The sequence below is a fragment of the Mixophyes fleayi genome, unplaced genomic scaffold (genome assembly GCF_038048845.1).
Source record: "Mixophyes fleayi isolate aMixFle1 unplaced genomic scaffold, aMixFle1.hap1 Scaffold_2680, whole genome shotgun sequence".
NCBI lineage: Eukaryota > Metazoa > Chordata > Amphibia > Anura > Limnodynastidae > Mixophyes > Mixophyes fleayi.
Window position 1 is genome coordinate 25,623 of NW_027446764.1, and position 20,039 is coordinate 45,661.

General features: G+C 41.2%; 16 non-coding genes across 16 annotated transcripts; all 16 read right to left on the minus strand.

Moving 5' to 3' along the window:
* Positions 1–3,731: 3,731 nt before the first annotated feature.
* Positions 3,732–3,804, minus strand: TRNAM-CAU (transfer RNA methionine (anticodon CAU)). Its single transcript has one exon. It is a non-coding gene; the product is annotated as a tRNA-Met (tRNA).
* An 890-nt stretch (positions 3,805–4,694) lies between these two features.
* Positions 4,695–4,767, minus strand: TRNAV-CAC (transfer RNA valine (anticodon CAC)). The gene has a single exon. It is a non-coding gene; the product is annotated as a tRNA-Val (tRNA).
* An 850-nt stretch (positions 4,768–5,617) lies between these two features.
* TRNAM-CAU (transfer RNA methionine (anticodon CAU)) lies at positions 5,618–5,690 on the minus strand. The gene has a single exon. It is a non-coding gene; the product is annotated as a tRNA-Met (tRNA).
* Positions 5,691–6,580: 890 nt separating this feature from the next.
* TRNAV-CAC (transfer RNA valine (anticodon CAC)) lies at positions 6,581–6,653 on the minus strand. The gene has a single exon. It is a non-coding gene; the product is annotated as a tRNA-Val (tRNA).
* An 851-nt stretch (positions 6,654–7,504) lies between these two features.
* TRNAM-CAU (transfer RNA methionine (anticodon CAU)) lies at positions 7,505–7,577 on the minus strand. The gene has a single exon. It is a non-coding gene; the product is annotated as a tRNA-Met (tRNA).
* An 890-nt stretch (positions 7,578–8,467) lies between these two features.
* Positions 8,468–8,540, minus strand: TRNAV-CAC (transfer RNA valine (anticodon CAC)). The gene has a single exon. It is a non-coding gene; the product is annotated as a tRNA-Val (tRNA).
* Positions 8,541–9,390: 850 nt separating this feature from the next.
* On the minus strand, positions 9,391–9,463 carry TRNAM-CAU (transfer RNA methionine (anticodon CAU)). The gene has a single exon. It is a non-coding gene; the product is annotated as a tRNA-Met (tRNA).
* An 890-nt stretch (positions 9,464–10,353) lies between these two features.
* Positions 10,354–10,426, minus strand: TRNAV-CAC (transfer RNA valine (anticodon CAC)). Its single transcript has one exon. It is a non-coding gene; the product is annotated as a tRNA-Val (tRNA).
* Positions 10,427–11,276: 850 nt separating this feature from the next.
* On the minus strand, positions 11,277–11,349 carry TRNAM-CAU (transfer RNA methionine (anticodon CAU)). The gene has a single exon. It is a non-coding gene; the product is annotated as a tRNA-Met (tRNA).
* Positions 11,350–12,240: 891 nt separating this feature from the next.
* Positions 12,241–12,313, minus strand: TRNAV-CAC (transfer RNA valine (anticodon CAC)). The gene has a single exon. It is a non-coding gene; the product is annotated as a tRNA-Val (tRNA).
* Positions 12,314–13,162: 849 nt separating this feature from the next.
* Positions 13,163–13,235, minus strand: TRNAM-CAU (transfer RNA methionine (anticodon CAU)). The gene has a single exon. It is a non-coding gene; the product is annotated as a tRNA-Met (tRNA).
* A 1,815-nt stretch (positions 13,236–15,050) lies between these two features.
* On the minus strand, positions 15,051–15,123 carry TRNAM-CAU (transfer RNA methionine (anticodon CAU)). Its single transcript has one exon. It is a non-coding gene; the product is annotated as a tRNA-Met (tRNA).
* Positions 15,124–16,014: 891 nt separating this feature from the next.
* Positions 16,015–16,087, minus strand: TRNAV-CAC (transfer RNA valine (anticodon CAC)). Its single transcript has one exon. It is a non-coding gene; the product is annotated as a tRNA-Val (tRNA).
* Positions 16,088–16,940: 853 nt separating this feature from the next.
* TRNAM-CAU (transfer RNA methionine (anticodon CAU)) lies at positions 16,941–17,013 on the minus strand. Its single transcript has one exon. It is a non-coding gene; the product is annotated as a tRNA-Met (tRNA).
* An 893-nt stretch (positions 17,014–17,906) lies between these two features.
* On the minus strand, positions 17,907–17,980 carry TRNAV-CAC (transfer RNA valine (anticodon CAC)). Its single transcript has one exon. It is a non-coding gene; the product is annotated as a tRNA-Val (tRNA).
* Positions 17,981–19,801: 1,821 nt separating this feature from the next.
* On the minus strand, positions 19,802–19,874 carry TRNAV-CAC (transfer RNA valine (anticodon CAC)). Its single transcript has one exon. It is a non-coding gene; the product is annotated as a tRNA-Val (tRNA).
* Between the last annotated feature and the right edge of the window lie 165 nt (positions 19,875–20,039).

A 20,039-nucleotide genomic window follows, 5' to 3' on the forward strand; every position in this document is an offset into this window, starting at 1 on the left:
AGGCTTGTAAATATAAATACTTTGAAGATAAAAAAAAGCAGGCTGCACAGACTGTGGAGCTAGAAAGTGAAATTAAATGGACCACGTTACTTTGGTGGCTATCTATGCCCCCCCCCCCCCGCCCTACACTTGTAGTTGAATATAAATAAAGCAGCCTGCATAGACTGTAGAACTAGCAATTCAAATATACAAAGAAATGGACAAAGGCAGTTTGGTATCTGTCTGCATCAGATCCCCTCTCCACTAGGAGTAAAACAGAAAACTTTTCAGCCGTTATATAATCTAGAATATAAATAGAAATTGAGAAATGCAATTTGGTATCTGTCTGCATCATAATCATCAACATCCTCCTCAGCGCCAGCTACATCAATATCCTCCTCCCAGTGCACAACATTCACACCTTCATTAGCCAAATCTGTAACTGGACTGTGGGTGATCCTTCCAGCATATGCAGAGGGCGTGCTGCAAATGCTGGATGGAGTCACCTCTCCCCGTACAGTGATGGGAAGGTCAGGGTTCACAACCAACAACACCCTTGGACTCGCCTTGGGGATTTGTGATGTCATCTGTTTAGAAGGCAGAGTTCTTTGCTGTTTTGTTGTTGTTGCTGACAGCATAACTCTCTTAAATTTTTTGTAGGGGGGGGGAGGAGGGCTTTGATCCTTGGGTGAAGTTGGACCACTAGTCATGAACACGGGACAGGGCCTAAGCCGTTCCTTGCCACTACTTGTCGTAATTGGCATATTGCCAACTTTACGTTTCTCCTCAGATGATTTTAAGTTTCTTTTTTTGCTGTTTTTTGAGAACTTGGGCTTTTTGGATTTTACATGCCCTGTACTAGGAGATTGGGCATCGTGCTTGCCAGACGACGTTGATGGCATTTCATCGTCTATGTCATGACTAGTGGCAGCAGCTTCAGCATTAGGAGGAAGTGGGTCTTGATCTTTCCCTACTTTATCCTCCAAATTTTTGCTCTCCATTATATGTAGCACAAGATACTGCAGAATGTGTGAACTTGGTAATATTGCAGTACCAATGGACTTATAATGCTGGATTGGTTTTGCAAATTTGGTTATAATTATTATATATATTTTTTTTTTTTTAATTTTTTATTTTTTTTTACTTTTTTTTTATTTTTTACAAACTTGGGAATAATGGGGAAATAACTATGCCCTTAGAAGCACAGAGCACAGGACACAGCACCACTGGACTGAACAGGACACGGCACAGGACCCAGCAGCACTACGGAACTCAGCAGGACAGAGCACAGGACACAGCACCACTGGACTGATACTGCAGAATGTGTAAACTTTGTAATATTGCAGTACCACTGGACTTTTACTGCTGAATGTGTGAACTTGGTAATATTGCAGTACCAATGGACTTATAATGCTGGATTGGTTTTGCAAATTTGGTTATAATTATTATATTTATTTTTTTTTTTTTAATTTTTTATTTTTTTTTACTTTTTTTTTATTTTTTACAAACTTGGGAATAATGGGGAAATAACTATGCCCTTAGAAGCACAGAGCACAGGACACAGCACCACTGGACTGAACAGGACACGGCACAGGACCCAGCAGCACTACGGAACTCAGCAGGACAGAGCACAGGACACAGCACCACTGGACTGATACTGCAGAATGTGTAAACTTTGTAATATTGCAGTACCACTGGACTTTTACTGCTGAATGTGTGAACTTGGTAATATTGCAGTACCAATGGACTTATAATGCTGGATTGGTTTTGCAAATTTGGTTATAATTATTATATTTTTTTTTTTTTTTTTAATTTTTTATTTTTTTTTACTTTTTTTTTATTTTTTACAAACTTGGGAATAATGGGGAAATAACTATGCCCTTAGAAGCACAGAGCACAGGACACAGCACCACTGGACTGAACAGGACACGGCACAGGACCCAGCAGCACTACGGAACTCAGCAGGACAGAGCACAGGACACAGCACCACTGGACTGATACTGCAGAATGTGTAAACTTTGTAATATTGCAGTACCACTGGACTTTTACTGCTGAATGTGTGAACTTGGTAATATTGCAGTACCAATGGACTTATAATGCTGGATTGGTTTTGCAAATTTGGTTATAATTATTATATTTTTTTTATTTTTTTTTAATTTTTTATTTTTTTTTACTTTTTTTTTATTTTTTACAAACTTGGGAATAATGGGGAAATAACTATGCCCTTAGAAGCACAGAGCACAGGACACAGCACCACTGGACTGAACAGGACACGGCACAGGACCCAGCAGCACTACGGAACTCAGCAGGACAGAGCACAGGACACAGCACCACTGGACTGATACTGCAGAATGTGTAAACTTTGTAATATTGCAGTACCACTGGACTTTTACTGCTGAATGTGTGAACTTGGTAATATTGCAGTACCAATGGGCTTATACTGCAGGATTGGTTGTGAAAATTTTGTGGTAATTAAAAAATATTAAAGTAGTTTTTGGTATTTTATAAAAAAAAAATTTTTTTATTTTTTTAAACACTGGGGAATATTGGGGAAATAACTATGCCCTTAGAAGCACAGAGCACAGGACACAGCACCACTGGACTGAACAGGACACAGCTAAGGACCCAGCAGCACCACTGACCTCAGAAGGACAGAGCACAGCACACAGCACCACTGGACTGGTACTGCAGAACACAGCACAGCACAGCACAGAACTAAACAGCACAGAACTAAACAGCACAGAACTAAACAGCACAGAACTAAACAGCACAGAACTAAACAGCACCTAACACACCCTCCCTCTACCCTGATCAATGCCCGAGTGAAGATGGCGGCGACTAGCGGGGAATTTATAGGATCCGAGTATCGCGAGATCCGACAACGGGATTATGAGTCAGAGCCTCAGTTTCACTTTTGAATTTGGCGCCAATACCCGGATCTGTCTCGGATCCGCAACGTTCGGGTGGGCTCGGATTTCAGAAATCCGAGCGCGCTCATCCCTATTATTTACACTGACTGTCTGAGGGTGTTATCCTACCCATATCGATGTACCCAGGGTCCCTGTTTCCTAGTCCTTCATTAGGGGTCCATCTTGGATGGGTGGTCTCTTAGTAAAATCAGAATCCAGAGACAGTCCTTTCCCACCTTGTGTCTCCTCACACCACATAAGTGTACTATATTTGGGTGTTGGTAAAATTTCCTAAATTATGGAGTGCCGTTCATTTTGTGTGACATTCAGACATTTTTGCATGTGTCTCACAGTGATTAAAGTGGTTTCCTCATGCTGGGAAGAAGGACAGGGAATAGTGTCAGATTTTGTTTTCATCATTTTTTTATCTTTAAATTTGTTTTTTGTTTGATCTAAGTTTTACTTTTTTGCTATTACGTTGGAGACCTTGTATAGTTACAAGATCAATTTTACTTTTGATGTATTGGTGTTAGGGAAGATCTGATCTCAACTAAACCTCCTCTGCACTATAAGTAGATCCCTACATATGAAGGAATACATTACACTCAACTAGGTGTCTCCCATCACTTTATGCTGAAGTGCCCAGACACTTACACATTTTGAACACAGCAATCCTATTGAGCATCAGGTTCAAGTGATTAGGAGGGCAATAGCCATATGAATCAGTTCTTGCCCACTCACTGGAACCTTGGGCTGTCAGTGCAACCTCTAAGTCATCTCAGAGCAATATGGCTGGTTTGACAACATAGAAAGAACATAGAGAGGGGTGAGAAAAAGACAGGTTGCCCCATGTGAGGATCGAACTCATGACCTTCAGATTATGAGACTGACGCACTACCTACTGCGCTAACGAGGCAGCTACACTGTTTGGAATTAACGCTGAATAATGTTCTTCAATTGTCTCTTCACTAGTAACTAATTTACAAGAATATGCTTTGTAAATTATAGTTATGTTTCGCTGTTGCTCTATGGTTAATTAATACAATTAACCCCTTCAGGCTACAGGATGTAACTGTAATGTCTTGTTTAATTTTAGGCAGGGAGTTACGGCAAGTCACAGATCCCTGTGTCATGGCCAAGAACAATGATGAGTGGTTCCTGGCAGATAAATCGCTTCCGCACAGCATTAAATATAGAAGCTGGGAAGCAATGCCCCTTTCTATCTCTCCCTGAAACCTCATTGACATCATCCCTGGGAATTGTTCCTGAAAGACATAGAGAGGTTAGGTGCCCGACAGGAGCTATTGCTAAGATATACAGGAGGCGTATGGAAAAGATTGTTGAATCATGAATGAAGGTGGAGAGATAGATGGTGTTGTACATGTAAGCAAGCAGTGTAGTCAAACAATGGGAACAGCCAGTAGAAAACTTGCTTGTATAGGAAGAGGTAAGGCCGTCATCAGAGATCATGGGTCCCAGGACAGATGATTAGAACAGGGCCCCTCCACCTCCCCACAATGTTCCCCCGTTCCCAATGCATGGCTAACTTCACTCTGACACCCTCACCCCTACAGATCCCACTACTCTAGTATCGAACATCCTGCATGCTTATGTTTGTCTTGTTAAAATTCTGTACCAAAAATAACTTGCTACTTACAGGGTTGTATTATTCCTTTCAATACACTAGTTTCCCTAATGAACACTGATGCAATGCCATTAAAACTTCCTGTTGATACAAATAGTATTTACAGGATATTATATCAATTTTACATCTCACATGTCCTATATAAAAGGAGAACTAAGGCCTGTTTCTGCCCAGTTTCGAACTGGGGACCTTTCGCGTGTGAGGCGAACGTGATAACCACTACACTACAGAAACACCAGCTGTGACCTGTCCTGACCTCTGACACTGTAATAGAGAGTGATCCTTTCTGACATTTAGTGATCTCTATCTGGACTCAACTTGATAAAAAAATGTGATTATTTACACTGACTGTCTGAGGGTGTTATCCTACCCATATCGATGTACCCAGGGTCCCTGTTTCCTAGTCCTTCATTAGGGGTCCATCTTGGATGGGTGGTCTCTTAGTAAAATCAGAATCCAGAGACAGTCCTTTCCCACCTTGTGTCTCCTCACACCACATAAGTGTACTATATTTGGGTGTTGGTAAAATTTCCTAAATTATGGAGTGCCGTTCATTTTGTGTGACATTCAGACATTTTTGCATGTGTCTCACAGTGATTAAAGTGGTTTCCTCATGCTGGGAAGAAGGACAGGGAATAGTGTCAGATTTTGTTTTCATCATTTTTTTATCTTTAAATTTGTTTTTTGTTTGATCTAAGTTTTACTTTTTTGCTATTACGTTGGAGACCTTGTATAGTTACAAGATCAATTTTACTTTTGATGTATTGGTGTTAGGGAAGATCTGATCTCAACTAAACCTCCTCTGCACTATAAGTAGATCCCTACATATGAAGGAATACACTACACTCAACTAGGTGTCTCCCATCACTTTATGCTGAAGTGCCCAGACACTTACACATTTTGAACACAGCAATCCTATTGAGCATCAGGTTCAAGTGATTAGGAGGGCAATAGCCATATGAATCAGTTCTTGCCCACTCACTGGAACCTTGGGCTGTCAGTGCAACCTCTAAGTCGTCTCAGAGCAATATGGCTGGTTTGACAACATAGAAAGAACATAGAGAGGGGTGAGAAAAAGACAGGTTGCCCCATGTGAGGATCGAACTCACGACCTTCAGATTATGAGACTGACGCGCTACCTACTGCGCTAACGAGGCAGCTACACTGTTTGGAATTAACGCTGAATAATGTTCTTCAATTGTCTCTTCACTAGTAACTAATTTACAAGAATATGCTTTGTAAATTATAGTTATGTTTCGCTGTTGCTCTATGGTTAATTAATACAATTAACCCCTTCAGGCTACAGGATGTAACTGTAATGTCTTGTTTAATTTTAGGCAGGGAGTTACGGCAAGTCACAGATCCCTGTGTCATGGCCAAGAACAATGATGAGTGGTTCCTGGCAGATAAATCGCTTCCGCACAGCATTCAATATAGAAGCTGGGAAGCAATGCCCCTTTCTATCTCTCCCTGAAACCTCATTGACATCATCCCTGGGAATTGTTCCTGAAAGACATAGAGAGGTTAGGTGCCCGACAGGAGCTATTGCTAAGATATACAGGAGGCGTATGGAAAAGATTGTTGAATCATGAATGAAGGTGGAGAGATAGATGGTGTTGTACATGTAAGCAAGCAGTGTAGTCAAACAATGGGAACAGCCAGTAGAAAACTTGCTTGTATAGGAAGAGGTAAGGCCGTCATCAGAGATCATGGGTCCCAGGACAGATGATTAGAACAGGGCCCCTCCACCTCCCCACAATGTTCCCCCGTTCCCAATGCATGGCTAACTTCACTCTGACACCCTCACCCCTACAGATCCCACTACTCTAGTATCGAACATCCTGCATGCTTATGTTTGTCTTGTTAAAATTCTGTACCAAAAATAACTTGCTACTTACAGGGTTGTATTATTCCTTTCAATACACTAGTTTCCCTAATGAACACTGATGCAATGCCATTAAAACTTCCTGTTGATACAAATAGTATTTACAGGATATTATATCAATTTTACATCTCACATGTCCTATATAAAAGGAGAACTAAGGCCTGTTTCTGCCCAGTTTCGAACTGGGGACCTTTCGCGTGTGAGGCGAACGTGATAACCACTACACTACAGAAACACCAGCTGTGACCTGTCCTGACCTCTGACACTGTAATAGAGAGTGATCCTTTCTGACATTTAGTGATCTCTATCTGGACTCAACTTGATAAAAAAATGTGATTATTTACACTGACTGTCTGAGGGTGTTATCCTACCCATATCGATGTACCCAGGGTCCCTGTTTCCTAGTCCTTCATTAGGGGTCCATCTTGGATGGGTGGTCTCTTAGTAAAATCAGAATCCAGAGACAGTCCTTTCCCACCTTGTGTCTCCTCACACCACATAAGTGTACTATATTTGGGTGTTGGTAAAATTTCCTAAATTATGGAGTGCCGTTCATTTTGTGTGACATTCAGACATTTTTGCATGTGTCTCACAGTGATTAAAGTGGTTTCCTCATGCTGGGAAGAAGGACAGGGAATAGTGTCAGATTTTGTTTTCATCATTTTTTTATCTTTAAATTTGTTTTTTGTTTGATCTAAGTTTTACTTTTTTGCTATTACGTTGGAGACCTTGTATAGTTACAAGATCAATTTTACTTTTGATGTATTGGTGTTAGGGAAGATCTGATCTCAACTAAACCTCCTCTGCACTATAAGTAGATCCCTACATATGAAGGAATACACTACACTCAACTAGGTGTCTCCCATCACTTTATGCTGAAGTGCCCAGACACTTACACATTTTGAACACAGCAATCCTATTGAGCATCAGGTTCAAGTGATTAGTAAGGGCAATAGCCATATGAATCAGTTCTTGCCCACTCACTGGAACCTTGGGCTGTCAGTGCAACCTCTAAGTCGTCTCAGAGCAATATGGCTGGTTTGACAACATAGAAAGAACATAGAGAGGGGTGAGAAAAAGACAGGTTGCCCCATGTGAGGATCTAACTCACGACCTTCAGATTATGAGACTGACGCGCTACCTACTGCGCTAACGAGGCAGCTACACTGTTTGGAATTAACGCTGAATAATGTTCTTCAATTGTCTCTTCACTAGTAACTAATTTACAAGAAGATGCTTTGTAAATTATAGTTATGTTTCGCTGTTGCTCTATGGTTAATTAATAAAATTAACCCCTTCAGGCTACAGGATGTAACTGTAATGTCTTGTTTAATTTTAGGCAGGGAGTTACGGCAAGTCACAGATCCCTGTGTCATGGCCAAGAACAATGATGAGTGGTTCCTGGCAGATAAATCGCTTCCGCACAGCATTCAATATAGAAGCTGGGAAGCAATGCCCCTTTCTATCTCTCCCTGAAACCTCATTGACATCACCCCTGGGACTTGTTCCTGAAAGACATAGAGAGGTTAGGTGCCCGACAGGAGCTATTGCTAAGATATACAGGAGGCGTATGGAAATGATTGTTGAATCATGAATGAAGGTGGAGAGATAGATGGTGTTGTACATGTAAGCAAGCAGTGTAGTCAAACAATGGGAACAGCCAGTAGAAAACTTGCTTGTATAGGAAGAGGTAAGGCCGTCATCAGAGATCATGGGTCCCAGGACAGATGATTAGAACAGGGCCCCTCCACCTCCCCACAATGTTCCCCCCTTCCCAATGCATGGCTAACTTCACTCTGACACCCTCACCCCTACAGATCCCACTACTCTAGTATTGAACATCCTGCATGCTTATGTTTGTCTTGTTAAAATTCTGTACCAAAAATAACTTGCTACTTACAGGGTTGTATTATTCCTTTCAATACACTAGTTTCCCTAATGAACACTGATGCAATGCCATTAAAACTTCCTGTTGATACAAATAGTATTTACAGGATATTATATCAATTTTACATCTCACATGTCCTATATAAAAGGAGAACTAAGGCCTGTTTCTGCCCAGTTTCGAACTGGGGACCTTTCGCGTGTGAGGCGAACGTGATAACCACTACACTACAGAAACACCAGCTGTGACCTGTCCTGACCTCTGACACTGTAATAGAGAGTGATCCTTTCTGACATTTAGTGATCTCTATCTGGACTCAACTTGATAAAAAAATGTGATTATTTACACTGACTGTCTGAGGGTGTTATCCTACCCATATCGATGTACCCAGGGTCCCTGTTTCCTAGTCCTTCATTAGGGGTCCATCTTGGATGGGTGGTCTCTTAGTAAAATCTGAATCCAGAGACAGTCCTTTCCCACCTTGTGTCTCCTCACACCACATAAGTGTACTATATTTGGGTGTTGGTAAAATTTCCTAAATTATGGAGTGCCGTTCATTTTGTGTGACATTCAGACATTTTTGCATGTGTCTCACAGTGATTAAAGTGGTTTCCTCATGCTGGGAAGAAGGACAGGGAATAGTGTCAGATTTTGTTTTCATCATTTTTTTATCTTTAAATTTGTTTTTTGTTTGATCTAAGTTTTACTTTTTTGCTATTACGTTGGAGACCTTGTATAGTTACAAGATCAATTTTACTTTTGATGTATTGGTGTTAGGGAAGATCTGATCTCAACTAAACCTCCTCTGCACTATAAGTAGATCCCTACATATGAAGGAATACACTACACTCAACTAGGTGTCTCCCATCACTTTATGCTGAAGTGCCCAGACACTTACACATTTTGAACACAGCAATCCTATTGAGCATCAGGTTCAAGTGATTAGGAGGGCAATAGCCATATGAATCAGTTCTTGCCCACTCACTGGAACCTTGGGCTGTCAGTGCAACCTCTAAGTCGTCTCAGAGCAATATGGCTGGTTTGACAACATAGAAAGAACATAGAGAGGGGTGAGAAAAAGACAGGTTGCCCCATGTGAGGATTGAACTCACGACCTTCAGATTATGAGACTGATGCGCTACCTACTGTGCTAACGAGGCAGCTACACTGTTTGGAATTAACGCTGAATAATGTTCTTCAATTGTCTCTTCACTAGTAACTAATTTACAAGAAGATGCTTTGTAAATTATAGTTATGTTTCGCTGTTGCTCTATGGTTAATTAATAAAATTAACCCCTTCAGGCTACAGGATGTAACTGTAATGTCTTGTTTAATTTTAGGCAGGGAGTTACGGCAAGTCACAGATCCCTGTGTCATGGCCAAGAACAATGATGAGTGGTTCCTGGCAGATAAATCGCTTCCGCACAGCATTCAATATAGAAGCTGGGAAGCAATGCCCCTTTCTATCTCTCCCTGAAACCTCATTGACATCACCCCTGGGACTTGTTCCTGAAAGACATAGAGAGGTTAGGTGCCCGACAGGAGCCATTGCTAAGATATACAGGAGGCGTATGGAAATGATTGTTGAATCATGAATGAAGGTGGAGAGATAGATGGTGTTGTACATGTAAGCAAGCAGTGTAGTCAAACAATGGGAACAGCCAGTAGAAAACTTGCTTGTATAGGAAGAGGTAAGGCCGTCATCAGAGATCATGGGTCCCAGGACAGATGATTAGAACAGGGCCCCTCCACCTCCCCACAATGTTCCCCCCTTCCCAATGCATGGCTAACTTCACTCTGACACCCTCACCCCTACAGATCCCACTACTCTAGTATCGAACATCCTGCATGCTTATGTTTGTCTTGTTAAAATTCTGTACCAAAAATAACTTGCTACTTACAGGGTTGTATTATTCCTTTCAATACACTAGTTTCTCTAATGAACACTGATGCAATGCCATTAAAACTTCCTGTTGATACAAATAGTATTTACAGGATATTATATCAATTTTACATCTCACATGTCCTATATAAAAGGAGAACTAAGGCCTGTTTCTGCCCAGTTTCGAACTGGGGACCTTTCTCGTGTGAGGCGAACGTGATAACCACTACACTACAGAAACACCAGCTGTGACCTGTCCTGACCTCTGACACTGTAATAGAGAGTGATCCTTTCTGACATTTAGTGATCTCTATCTGGACTCAACTTGATAAAAAAATTTGATTATTTACACTGACTGTCTGAGGGTGTTATCCTACCCATATCGATGTACCCAGGGTCCCTGTTTCCTAGTCCTTCATTAGGGGTCCATCTTGGATGGGTGGTCTCTTAGTTAAATCAGAATCCAGAGACAGTCCTTTCCCACCTTGTGTCTCATCACACCACATAAGTGTACTATATTTGGGTGTTGGTAAAATTTCCTAAATTATGGAGTGCCGTTCATTTTGTGTGACATTCAGACATTTTTGCATGTGTCTCACAGTGATTAAAGTGGTTTCCTCATGCTGGGAAGAAGGACAGGGAATAGTGTCAGATTTTGTTTTCATCATTTTTTTATCTTTAAATTTGTTTTTTGTTTGATCTAAGTTTTACTTTTTTGCTATTACGTTGGAGACCTTGTATAGTTACAAGATCAATTTTACTTTTGATGTATTGGTGTTAGGGAAGATCTGATCTCAACTAAACCTCCTCTGCACTATAAGTAGATCCCTACATATGAAGGAATACACTACACTCAACTAGGTGTCTCCCATCACTTTATGCTGAAGTGCCCAGACACTTACACATTTTGAACACAGCAATCCTATTGAGCATCAGGTTCAAGTGATTAGTAAGGGCAATAGCCATATGAATCAGTTCTTGCCCACTCACTGGAACCTTGGGCTGTCAGTGCAACCTCTAAGTCGTCTCAGAGCAATATGGCTGGTTTGACAACATAGAAAGAACATAGAGAGGGGTGAGAAAAGACAGGTTGCCCCATGTGAGGATCTAACTCACGACCTTCAGATTATGAGACTGACGCGCTACCTACTGTGCTAACGAGGCAGCTACACTGTTTGGAATTAACGCTGAATAATGTTCTTCAATTGTCTCTTCACTAGTAACTAATTTACAAGAAGATGCTTTGTAAATTATAGTTATGTTTCGCTGTTGCTCTATGGTTAATTAATAAAATTAACCCCTTCAGGCTACAGGATGTAACTGTAATGTCTTGTTTAATTTTAGGCAGGGAGTTACGGCAAGTCACAGATCCCTGTGTCATGGCCAAGAACAATGATGAGTGGTTCCTGGCAGATAAATCGCTTCCGCACAGCATTCAATATAGAAGCTGGGAAGCAATGCCCCTTTCTATCTCTCCCTGAAACCTCATTGACATCACCCCTGGGACTTGTTCCTGAAAGACATAGAGAGGTTAGGTGCCCGACAGGAGCCATTGCTAAGATATACAGGAGGCGTATGGAAATGATTGTTGAATCATGAATGAAGGTGGAGAGATAGATGGTGTTGTACATGTAAGCAAGCAGTGTAGTCAAACAATGGGAACAGCCAGTAGAAAACTTGCTTGTATAGGAAGAGGTAAGGCCGTCATCAGAGATCATGGGTCCCAGGACAGATGATTAGAACAGGGCCCCTCCACCTCCCCACAATGTTCCCCCCTTCCCAATGCATGGCTAACTTCACTCTGACACCCTCACCCCTACAGATCCCACTACTCTAGTATCGAACATCCTGCATGCTTATGTTTGTCTTGTTAAAATTCTGTACCAAAAATAACTTGCTACTTACAGGGTTGTATTATTCCTTTCAATACACTAGTTTTCTCTAATGAACACTGATGCAATGCCATTAAAACTTCCTGTTGATACAAATAGTATTTACAGGATATTATATCAATTTTACATCTCACATGTCCTATATAAAAGGAGAACTAAGGCCTGTTTCTGCCCAGTTTCGAACTGGGGACCTTTCTCGTGTGAGGCGAACGTGATAACCACTACACTACAGAAACACCAGCTGTGACCTGTCCTGACCTCTGACACTGTAATAGAGAGTGATCCTTTCTGACATTTAGTGATCTCTATCTGGACTCAACTTGATAAAAAAATTTGATTATTTACACTGACTGTCTGAGGGTGTTATCCTACCCATATCGATGTACCCAGGGTCCCTGTTTCCTAGTCCTTCATTAGGGGTCCATCTTGGATGGGTGGTCTCTTAGTTAAATCAGAATCCAGAGACAGTCCTTTCCCACCTTGTGTCTCATCACACCACATAAGTGTACTATATTTGGGTGTTGGTAAAATTTCCTAAATTATGGAGTGCCGTTCATTTTGTGTGACATTCAGACATTTTTGCATGTGTCTCACAGTGATTAAAGTGGTTTCCTCATGCTGGGAAGAAGGACAGGGAATAGTGTCAGATTTTGTTTTCATCATTTTTTTATCTTTAAATTTGTTTTTTGTTTGATCTAAGTTTTACTTTTTTGCTATTACGTTGGAGACCTTGTATAGTTACAAGATCAATTTTACTTTTGATGTATTGGTGTTAGGGAAGATCTGATCTCAACTAAACCTCCTCTGCACTATAAGTAGATCCCTACATATGAAGGAATACACTACACTCAACTAGGTGTCTCCATGACTTTATGCTGAAGTGCCCAGACACTTACACATTTTGAACACAGCAATCCTATTGAGCATCAGGTTCAAGTGATTAGGAGGGCAATAGCCATATGAATCAGTTCTTGCCCACTCACTGGAACCTTGGGCTGTCAGTGCAACCTCTAAGTCGTCTCAGAGCAATATGGCTGGTTTGACAACATAGAAAGAACATAGAGAGGGGTGAGAAAAAGACAGGTTGCCCCATGTGAGGATCAAACTCACGACCTTCAGATTATGAGACTGACGCGCTACCTACTGCGCTAACGAGGCAGCTACACTGTTTGGAATTAACGCTGAATAATGTTCTTCAATTGTCTCTTCACTAGTAACTAATTTACAAGAAGATGCTTTGTAAATTATAGTTATGTTTCGCTGTTGCTCTATGGTTAATTAATAAAATGAACCCCTTCAGGCTACAGGATGTAACTGTAATGTCTTGTTTAATTTTAGGCAGGGAGTTACGGCAAGTCACAGATCCCTGTGTCATGGCCAAGAACAATGATGAGTGGTTCCTGGCAGATAAATCGCTTCCGCACAGCATTCAATATAGAAGCTGGGAAGCAATGCCCCTTTCTATCTCTCCCTGAAACCTCATTGACATCACCCCTGGGACTTGTTCCTGAAAGACATAGAGAGGTTAGGTGCCCGACAGGAGCTATTGCTAAGATATACAGGAGGCGTATGGAAATGATTGTTGAATCATGAATGAAGGTGGAGAGATAGATGGTGTTGTACATGTAAGCAAGCAGTGTAGTCAAACAATGGGAACAGCCAGTAGAAAACTTGCTTGTATAGGAAGAGGTAAGGCCGTCATCAGAGATCATGGGTCCCAGGACAGATGATTAGAACAGGGCCCCTCCACCTCCCCACAATGTTCCCCCCTTCCCAATGCATGGCTAACTTCACTCTGACACCCTCACCCCCTACAGATCCCACTACTCTAGTATCGAACATTCCTGCATGCTTATGTTTGTCTTGTTAAAATTCTGTACCAAAAATAACTTGCTACTTACAGGGTTGTATTATTCCTTTCAATACACTAGTTTCCCTAATGAACACTGATGCAATGCCATTAAAACTTCTGTTGATACAAATAGTATTTACAGGATATTATATCAATTTTACATCTCACATGTCCTATATAAAAGGAGAACTAAGGCCTGTTTCTGCCTGGTTTAGACCCACGGATCTTTCGCGTGTGAGGCGAACGTGATAACCACTACACTACAGAAACACCAGCTGTGACCTGTCCTGACCTCTGACACTGTAATAGAGAGTGATCCTTTCTGACATTTAGTGATCTCTATCTGGACTCAACTTGATAAAAAAAATTTATTATTTACACTGACTGTCTGAGGGTGTTATCCTACCCATATCGATGTACCCAGGGTCCCTGTTTCCTAGTCCTTCATTAGGGGTCCATCTTGGATCGGTGGTCTCTTAGTAAAATCAAAATCCAGAGACAGTCCTTTCCCACCTTGTGTCTCATCACACCACATAAGTGTACTATATTTGGGTGTTGGTAAAATTTCCTAAATTATGGAGTGCCGTTCATTTTGTGTGACATTCAGACATTTTTGCATGTGTCTCACAGTGATTAAAGTGGTTTCCTCATGCTGGGAAGAAGGACAGGGAATAGTGTCAGATTTTGTTTTCATCATTTTTTTATCTTTAAATTTGTTTTTTGTTTGATCTAAGTTTTACTTTTTTGCTATTACGTTGGAGACCTTGTATAGTTACAAGATCAATTTTACTTTTGATGTATTGGTGTTAGGAAGATCTGATCTCAACTAAAACTCCTCTGCACTATAAGTAGATCCCTACATATGAAGGAATACACTACACTCAACTAGGTGTCTCCCATCACTTTATGCTGAAGTGCCCAGACACTTACACATTTTGAACACAGCAATCCTATTGAGCATCAGGTTCAAGTGATTAGTAAGGGCAATAGCCATATGAATCAGTTCTTGCCCACTTCACTGGAACCTTGGGCTGTCAGTGCAACCTCTAAGTCGTCTCAGAGCAATATGGCTGGTTTGACAACATAGAAAGAACATAGAGAGGGGTGAGAAAAAGACAGGTTGCCCCATGTGAGGATCGAACTCACGACATTCAGATTATGAGACTGACGCGCTACCTACTGCGCTAACGAGGCAGCTACACTGTTTGGAATTAACGCTGAATAATGTTCTTCAATTGTCTCTTCACTAGTAACTAATTTACAAGAAGATGCTTTGTAAATTATAGTTATGTTTCGCTGTTGCTCTATGGTTAATTAATAAAATTAACCCCTTCAGGCTACAGCATGTAACTGTAATGTCTTGTTTAATTTTAGGCAGGGAGTTACGGCAAGTCACAGATCCCTGTGTCATGACCAAGAACAATGATGAGTGGTTCCTGGCAGATAAATCGCTTCCGCACAGCATTCAATATAGAAGCTAGGAAGCAATGCCCCTTTCTATCTCTCCCTGAAACCTCATTGACATCATCTCTGGGACTTGTTCCTGAAAGACATAGAGAGGTTAGGTGCCCGACAGGAGCTATTGCTAAGATATACAGGAGGCGTATGGAAAAGATTGTTGAATCATGAATGAAGGTGGAGAGATAGATGGTGTTGTACATGTAAGCAAGCAGTGTAGTCAAACAATGGGAACAGCCTGTAGAAAACTTGCTTGTATAGGAAGAGGTAAGGCCGTCATCAGAGATCATGGGTCCCAGGACAGATGATTAGAACAGGGCCCCTCCACCTCCCCACAATGTTCCCCCGTTCCCAATGCATGGCTAACTTCACTCTGACACCCTCACCCCTACAGATCCCACTACTCTACTATCGTACATCCTGCATGCTTATGTTTGTCTTGTTAAAATTCTGTACCAAAAATAACTTGCCACTTACAGGGTTGTATTATTCCTTACAATACACTAGTTTCCCTAATGAAACACTGATGCAATGCCATTAAAACTTCCTGTTGATACAAATAGTATTTACAGGATATTATATCAATTTTACATCTCACATGTCCTATATAAAAGGAGAACTAAGGCCTGTTTCTGCCTGGTTTCGACCCACGGATCTTTCGCGTGTGAGGCGAACGTGATAACCACTACACTACAGAAACGCCAGCTGTGACCTGTCCTGACCTCTGACACTGTAATAGAGAGTGATCCTTTCTGACATTTAGTGATCTCTATCTGGACTCAACTTGATAAAAAAATGTGATTATTTACACTGACTGTCTGAGGGTGTTATCCTACCCATATCGATGTACACAGGGTCCCTGTTTCCTAGTCCTTCATTAGGGGTCCATCTTGGATGGGTGGTCTCTTAGTAAAATCAGAATCCAGAGACAGTCCTTTCCCACCTTGTGTCTCATCACACCACATAAGTGTACTATATTTGGGTGTTGGTAAAATTTCCTAAATTATGGAGTGCCGTTCATTTTGTGTGACATTCAGACATTTTTTGCATGTGTCTCACAGTGATTAAAGTGGTTTCCTCATGCTGGGAAGAAGGACAGGGAATAGTGTCAGATTTTGTTTTCATCATTTTTTTATCTTTAAATTTGTTTTTTGTTTGATCTAAGTTTTACTTTTTTGCTATTACGTTGGAGACCTTGTATAGTTACAAGATCAATTTTACTTTTGATGTATTGGTGTTAGGGAAGATCTGATCTCAACTAAACCTATTCTGCACTATAAGTAGATCCCTACATATGAAGGAATACACTACACTCAACTAGGTGTCTCCCATCACTTTATGCTGAAGTGCCCAGACACTTACACATTTTGAACACAGCAATCCTATTGAGCATCAGGTTCAAGTGATTAGGAGGGCAATAGCCATATTGAATCAGTTCTTGCCCACTCACTGGAACCTTGGGCTGTCAGTGCAACCCTCTAAGTCGTCTCAGAGCAATATGGCTGGTTTGACAACATAGAAAGAACATAGAGAGGGGTGAGAAAAAGACAGGTTGCCCCATGTGAGGATCGAACTCACGACCTTCAGATTATGAGACTGACGCGCCACCTACTGCGCTAACGAGGCAGCTACACTGTTTGGAATTAATGCTGAATAATGTTCTTCAATTGTCTCTTCACTAGTAACTAATTTACAAGAAGATGCTTTGTAAATTATAGTTATGTTTCGCTGTTGCTCTATGGTTAATTAATAAAATTAACCCCTTCAGGCTACAGGATGTAACTGTAATGTCTTGTTTAATTTTAGGCAGGGAGTTACGGCAAGTCACAGATCCCTGTGTCATGGCCAAGAACAATGATGAGTGGTTCCTGGCAGATAAATCGCTTCCGCACAGCATTCAATATAGAAGCTGGGAAGCAATGCCCCTTTCTATCTCTCCCTGAAACCTCATTGACATCATCCCTGGGATTTGTTCCTGAAAGACATAGAGAGGTTAGGTGCCCGACAGGAGCTATTGCTAAGATATACAGGAGGCGTATGGAAAAGATTGTTGAATCATGAATGAAGGTGGAGAGATAGATGTGTTGTACATGTAAGCAAGCAGTGTAGTCAAACAATGGGAACAGCCAGTAGAAAACTTGCTTGTATAGGAAGAGGTAAGGCCGTCATCAGAGAGATCATGGGTCCCAGGACAGATGATTAGAACAGGGCCCCTCCACCTCCCCACAATGTTCCCCCCTTCCCAATGCATGGCTAACTTCACTCTGACAACCCTCACCCCTACAGATCCCACTACTCTAGTATCGAACATCCTGCATGCTTATATTTGTCTTGTTAAAATTCTGTACCAAAAATAACTTGCTACTATATAGGGTTGTATTATTCCTTTCAATACACTAGTTTCCCTAATGAACACTGATGCAATGCCATTAAAACTTCCTGTTGATACAAATAGTATTTACAGGATATTATATCAATTTTACATCTCACATGTCCTATATAAAAGGAGAACTAAGGCCTGTTTCTGCCCAGTTTTGAAACTGGGGACCTTTCGCGTGTGAGGCGAACGTGATAACCACTACACTACAGAAACACCAGCTGTGACCTGTCCTGACCTCTGACAACTGTAATAGAGAGTGATCCTTTCTGACATTTAATGATCTCTATCTGGACTCAACTTGATAAAAAAATGTGATTATTTACACTGACTGTCTGAGGGTGTTATCCTACCCATATCGATGTACCCAGGGTCCCTGTTTCCTAGTCCTTCATTAGGGGTCCATCTTGGATGGGTGAGTCTCTTAGTAAAATAAGAATCCAGAGACAGTCCTTTCCCACCTTGTGTCTCATCACACCACATAAGTGTACTATATTTGGGTGTTGGTAAAATTTCCTAAATTATGGAGTGCCGTTCATTTTGTGTGACATTCAGACATTTTTGCATGTGTCTCACAGTGATTAAAGTGGTTTCCTCATGCTGGAAGAAGGACAGGGAATAGTGTCAGATTTTGTTTTCATCATTTTTTTATCTTTAAATTTGTTTTTTGTTTGATCTAAGTTTTACTTTTTTGCTATTACGTTGGAGACCTTGTATAGTTACAAGATCAATTTTACTTTTGATGTATTGGTGTTAGGGAAGATCTGATCTCAACTAAACCTCCTCTGCACTATAAGTAGATCCCTACATATGAAGGAATACACTACACTCAACTAGGTGTCTCCCATCACTTTATGCTGAAGTGCCCAGACACTTACACATTTTGAACACAGCAATCCTATTGAGCATCAGGTTCAAGTGATTAGGAGGGCAATAGCCATATGAATCAGTTCTTGCCCACTCACTGGAACCTTGGGCTGTCAGTGCAACCTCTAAGTCGTCTCAGAGCAATATGGCTGGTTTGACAACATAGAAAGAACATAGAGAGGGGTGAGAAAAAGACAGGTTGCCCCATGTGAGGATCGAACTCACGACCTTCAGATTATGAGACTGACTGCGCTACCTACTGTGCTAACAAGAGCAGCTACACTGTTTGGAATTAACGCTGAATAATGTTCTTCAATTGTCTCTTCACTAGTAACTAATTTACAAGAAGATGCTTTGTAAATTATAGTTATGTTTCGCTGTTGCTCTATGGTTAATTAATAAAATTAACCCCTTCAGGCTACAGGATGTAACTGTAATGTCTTGTTTAATTTTAGGCAGGGAGTTACGGCAAGTCACAGATCCCTGTGTCATGGCCAAGAACAATGATGAGTGGTTCCTGGCAGATAAATCGCTTCCGCACAGCATTCAATATAGAAGCTAGGGAAGCAATGCCCCTTTCTATCTCTCCCTGAAAACCTCATTGACATCATCCCTGGGACTTGTTCCTGAAAGACATAGAGAGGTTAGGTGCCCGACAGGAGCTATTGCTAAGATATACAGGAGGCGTATGGAAAAAGATTGTTGAATCATGAATGAAGGTGGAGAGATAGATGGTGTTGTACATGTAAGCAAGCAGTGTAGTCAAACAATGGGAACAGCCAGTAGAAAACTTGCTTGTATAGGAAGAGGTAAGGCCGTCATCAGAGATCATGGGTCCCAGGACAGATGATTAGAACAGGGCCCCTCCACCTCCCCACAATGTTCCCCCTTCCCAATGCATGGCTAACTTCACTCTGACACCCTCACCCCTACAGATCCCACTACTCTAGTATTCGAACATCCTGCATGCTTAATGTTTGTCTTGTTAAAATTCTGTACCAAAAATAACTTGCTACTTACAGGGTTGTATTATTCCTTTCAATACACTAGTTTCCCTAATGAACACTGATGCAATGCCATTAAAACTTCCTGTTGATACAAATAGTATTTACAGGATATTATATCAATTTTTACATCTCACATGTCCTATATAAAAGGAGAACTAAGGCCTGTTTCTGCCCAGTTTGAACTGGGGACCTTTCGCGTGTGAGGCGGAACGTGATAACCACTACACTACAGAAACACCAGCTGTGACCTGTCCTGACCTCTGACACTGTAATAGAGAGTGATCCTTTCTGACATTTAGATGATCTCTGAGTCTGGACTCAACTTGATAAAAAAATGTGGATTATTTACACTGACTGTCTGAGGGTGTTATCCTACCCATATCGATGTACCCAGGGTCCCA